The following is a 5,724-nucleotide window of genomic DNA, read 5'->3' on the forward strand; positions in this document are numbered from 1 at the left end:
AACTACAGCCGCTGTGATGCGTCACAGCAAAGGTAAAATAACCCGAACAGGTGACCAACTCAAAACCACTCACACCGTTTTACTCTCCGTCTCTCTCTCATTTAAGCACACCTGTTGCCATGGCAACCTCCTGTGCTCCCCAAGCCGACCAGAGATTACGTTAAAAACATAACATTCAGTCCATTACGATATTAGGTTTACAGGCTTGATATTTATTTTGCGATTATTAATAAGCGCTTAGGGAAGCACTTATTACATTCCGCTGTGTGCACAGCGGAATGTGTGGTTGATTCCGCGGTGGTTGATTGGTTAATTTTAAACTCCTGCTCTGCTAGTTATTTTGGTAATGGAACCGAAACGCACAGAATTGCGCAACACCTTGTTGAAACAATAATTACTGAGATTATTATTGTTGTTGGGTCATTAATTTGAGCATGTTTTGTTGATTTTTTGTTGTTGTTGTTCTTTAATGAAGTTATGAATGTTTTGATAAGGAGTCAGAGGAGGACGTGCTGGTCTCAGCGTCCTAGCGGTGTTCAGCTTCTCACCTACCACCGAGATCGAGTCAAAACCTTCCACGATCGACATATTGCACCCCGGCTCTAGCAAAGCACGAACAGTTCCGGAACAATATGAAATGGGAAAAAAGTTATTTATTAACGGATTAAGTCGTGTTTTAGATTGTTCTTGAAAAACTAATCAGTTACGGCTGATTAGTGGGTGAACTCGCGGCTGCACAGTGAACCCATTGATTTTTTACAGCTGACAGCCGCTCCTCTCTCTTGCAGGTACTCCGTACCCCCGGTAAATCTTTTAGGGGTACGGAGTACGCTACCATGTACGTGCTTAACCCCTGCGCCACCACAGCATACCACACACCCAACACATAATTTGATAAAATTCCAAATCTTTATTTTGTGTGTTTGCTTTTTAAGGCCACCCACGAATCATTTAGACTTGCAAAAGGCTTCGAGCTACGTCTTGAGGCACATTACCAGCAGCCTGTCACAAATTGACAATTTGTTTCCATTCCTTCAGTTGTATCTGTGAAAAAGCCAAACGGTAGAGACAATTATTATTATTATTTTGGTAAAGTAGATAACCAGCTGATGGTGCCTCTCTCAGAAACAGGGTCAGGTCTTCGTATACGTTTTTTGTCTTGTTTCGTAAACATGCGGTTTGTATAAACTGATTATTTGCTGTATGTAGAAATTTCTTTGTTACATACTGAACACCAAATGGTCAGGGACAAGAGCAGAACATTTTGTGAAAAACACTGGACAAATTTTCTGTCACATTGGCACTTTTTGTGAAAAAATTTTATATTTTTATAACGGACCTAAACAAAACCATTTTTGTAGGTTTTATCCATGCCTTAATGACTTTCTCATCACTTCACTCCATTAAACATATAATCTGAAAGGAAAGACTAAGTTATGTTGAAGAAAATCAGTAGGTGCAATTGTTTTTGAAAAAATGTTTCAGGTCTGTAGCCTACCACTGATTTAGCTATGCTCAGATCTTTACAAACTTTCACATTGTTCAGGTTGACTTTGGTTCTTCGTCTGAGAGTGGCAAATGGATTTTACAGCATTTTAACTAAAGTCCCTTTGACTTTGTACAAGATCAAGTTACAGATTTTTTTAAAATGACATGACGTAGTTTTGTTGCCTGATGTAACTTTGTCCTGTCTCTATAAGGATGGAAATTATTTTTAAATCCCTCTTTTGCAGTTTTATTTCTAGATTTTATTGCTGGCAGAAAAGCTTTCAAAGATTTCTTTTTTTATCATTCATTGAGTCAAATTTTCTTTTTCATTCTCTAATTTAATTTAGTTTTAACACCGGAAAATTTCACAACTCTTTTAAGGTTCCTCAGTCCATTAAACATATTGAAGTGTTTCTCCTCCGTTTATTTTCTAAAGTCACTGTAAGTCTTGATTATTATTATTGTTTTTGTCAGCTCGTACTATCAGCCAGAATCTGGGATGGATGGTTACTTTATCAGTGTTTTTACTGCTGGCACATGTTTGCTTTTGTTTAGACCCTAGCTATAGATTTTCCTGAACATAAGACTGACCTTGGTTTCATGGAAGGAAGTTCGCAGCAGCAGAAGAAAAAGCCTTTAGTAAATGCTGCGTCTCTTTTTCGCGGCTCATCTCTTTGTTTGAGCCGATAGATTTGGAATTTCCCATTTGGGTTTGGCACTGACTCCCAGTCCAGAGGTGAACTTTACCACAGATATCACCTCTGCACTGCATTTATTGCTTCTTGTAGTAATACCACACCATCTGTTCACATTGTGAGGGGAATATATGTAAACTGAAATGGAATTACTTAGCAGTGTCATTATTAAATATCTGGACTGTGGTTTAAACGATCTGTTTCTGTTCAGACTTTAAGGTTCTTCTTCAATGTAATGAAGTGAGAGGAAGATGAAGACAGAACTGCAGGACACTAGAAACGTAAAGGTCAGAGAGGAAAGAGAATAAGGTTGACGGTTTTTAATGCAAATCCAAATCAGTCAACTCTCCTGCTGTCGCTGGTCCACATTCACGTTTAAATAAATTTTGATTTGAAGTTTAATTAAATATTACACTTCAAATCAAAAACATTTTAGTTTTTGTTTAATAACAAAAAATAAAATGTTTTGAACTTTGCCACATTTGGTCATATTAACCCCCCCCCCAATTTTTGGAGTTTGGAGTTATTTCAATTATATTAAATAATACAGCACATCACCATAGGATGGGATTTTATGCAGTGGGTCAAAACACAGTAATGCATAATAATTTTAATAGTAATCTTTTTTTTTTTTATAAAGTCCTTTCAATCAAATCGCTGTGTTGAGCAACAGATAAAAACATAACAAGACATAAAATGAACCTATAATCAAATCAATACAATGTTTAACCAATCAACAGAGATAACAGACAATAAAAATCAAAAGATTATCATAAATTGAACAGTTAAAATGTTATATTTGTATTGTATGAGTGCCAAAAAAGAATTTGAAAGGTCTGAAACAGTACTTTGTAGAACTTTCCAAATTGTAATGCTGCCACTACTCTGCTTCATATTATTGATCTTCTTTTCTGGGTGATGTGCTGTTATTTAATTTGATTTATTTGATTAGAACAGTGCACATTAATTGACTTTACCACAATTCATAGCAGTGAAAATATGCAGGGATTACACAACAGTTAAATTTCATTCTTTGTCCTAAGAAATGTCAGCTCAAAACACAAAATGCCTCACTGTACAATTCACAATACGTAAAAACATCATCAGCAGAAGAAAATATTGACAAGGAATAACTAATCAGCAGCAGACATAATATATTATCCATCAGGAGAAAAACAGACTGGACACAAATCCATGTTGCACACTTTGTATTTTTTATTGAAGATAAAATGTTGAAAACCACAAATCATTTTCTTTCCGCTTGATTTAGGGTCAACCTTGTGTTGGTTTTTTAAATAAAATCCCAATAAAGTGAACTGATGTTCGCTGTTTGGTTCGTTTTGTTGCGTCACTCACTGTCTGTCTGTCTGTCACCAATGTACAAAAACATTTTCTTATAACAATAAGGAGCAGGAAGAAGAAAAACCCACCCGTTTCTCAATAATTACAAAATAAATATTTTTGTTTTCAGGGCCACATATATAAAATTAAGAATATAACTTACAAACAATGTTAACTCAAAAGTGTATGACTTAATCATTTTTTTATAAAGTATTTTGAATTGGTTTAAAATAGCACATTTTTTTCAAATCCTCATTGGTTTACAAGTAGTCTGCACAATTTTACCTTTGAAATCGTACTTCCTTTGGTTATTTCTGTCACTTGAGCTTAAGACAAAAAACTTTTGTAAATTAAATGGCAATAATGTATTTCTAGCTTTAAACATAGTTGATAACATTTTTTTAATTGACCAAATCCTTTAATTTCAAAATATTTGATTGAATAAACAATCTATTTGTATGTTCTTTAAGACTCACTTTGTACAAAATTCTTATAGCTTTCTTTTGTCACAAACAAAGGCTTAGTGTTAGTTTTATATGTGTTGCACCATTCCTCGATACAATAAGTCAGATATGGAACAACAAATGAATAATACAAAGTCTGCAGTGTTGATAATTCTAAAATATGTTTTACTTTGTTTAAAAGTCCCATACATCTCCATAGTTTTTGTGTTATATATTTTATATGAGATTTCCAGTGAAGTTTATGATCCAAAACAACCCCTAAAAATTTAACTTCAAGTACTTGTTCTACTAGATTACCATCTATGGACATTACAGACATTTGGAAACATGATCTGTTTCCAAAGATCATGAATTTAGCTTTATTCCAATTTATAGATAATTCATTGTATTCTAGCCACTCGGTTTAGACATCTCACAATCCATATGTTGCATAAGGATTTTTAAGTCATTTCCAGAACAAAATAAGTTTGTATCATCTACAAAAAAGATGAACTGTAACATTTTAGACACTTCACAAATGTCATTAATATACAAAATAAAAAGCTTGGGTCGTAACACTGAACATTGGGGAACTCCACATTTTATACTTTAAAGATCTGCTTTAACATTTCCTAACTGTACAAATTGTAGTTAGTTCACAGTTAGTCAAATAACTAATTATAAACAATCCCTCTTATCCCATAATCCTTGTAATTTGGAAAGTAATAAATTGTGGTCGATGGTATCAAAAGCTTTTCGTAAATCAACAACTATATCCACTGTATACTGCTGCCTTTCTATTGCTTCTGTAATTTCTTCATGTAATTCTAATTACATGATACAAGGGATGTTGATTTATTCGATTTAAATCCATATTGACTCACTCAAGTTATTTTCAATATAGCTAACTAATTTCTGGACAAACCATTTTTCAGGCACTTTGGAAAACTTGGGGAGCACTGAGATAAGTCTATAACAGTGGTTCTTAACCTGGGTTTGATCGAACCCCAGGGGTTCGATGAGTCAGTCTCAGGGGTTCGGCGGAGCCTCTGCCACGGAGGTAAAGACACACTTGTGTAAAGTCGTGATGACGCCCCGCTTTGCCATCACTTGCTGCAGAGGATCACGTTACATTGCTTAGCCAATCAGAGCTGCGGAGGAGCACTGATTGAAGGAGTTCCACTCTCAGCATGGATTTGAACGCATCTTTAATTACTCCAGAAAGCTCACAGTTTTTACCAAATTCTGTAGCTTTCGGTGTACTTCTAAATCTGGTCCTTAGTCGCATCTTTTCAGGGTTGCTACTGCCTCTAGTGCCGTGGGGGTGGTAACACAACTAATATAATTACATTACTAAATCAGAATACCGCAAAGTCTTTATTATTTATTATTAATTTTTCATTCTCTCAAGAATGTAGAGCTAATTAAATGATCTAAACAAGACCTTAAAGTGGTTCCAGTTTCTCTCGATGGCCAACCTGTTGAAACTGTGGCAAATTTTAAATACCTTGGGTCGTTCCTGGACAGTCAGTTCAACTTTGCTGAAAGCACTGACTATATTTTGAAGAACTGTTCTCAGAGACTCTACCTTTTAAGAAGACTTAGTGATCTTCACTGAACCCTTCTGTAGTGATTTTTTTTTTTAAATTCAAGACATAGGGGTGACCCCACTAGGCTCTAGTTGGGTCACCCCTATGTCTTGAATTAAAAAAAAAAAAAAAAAAAATCTCTAAAAAAGGGTTCGGGAAATCCTTTTT

This window comes from Poecilia latipinna, unplaced genomic scaffold (genome assembly GCF_001443285.1).
Source record: "Poecilia latipinna isolate Pla-1442-1.1 unplaced genomic scaffold, P_latipinna-1.0 Scaffold2586, whole genome shotgun sequence".
Classification (NCBI taxonomy): Eukaryota; Metazoa; Chordata; class Actinopteri; order Cyprinodontiformes; family Poeciliidae; genus Poecilia; species Poecilia latipinna.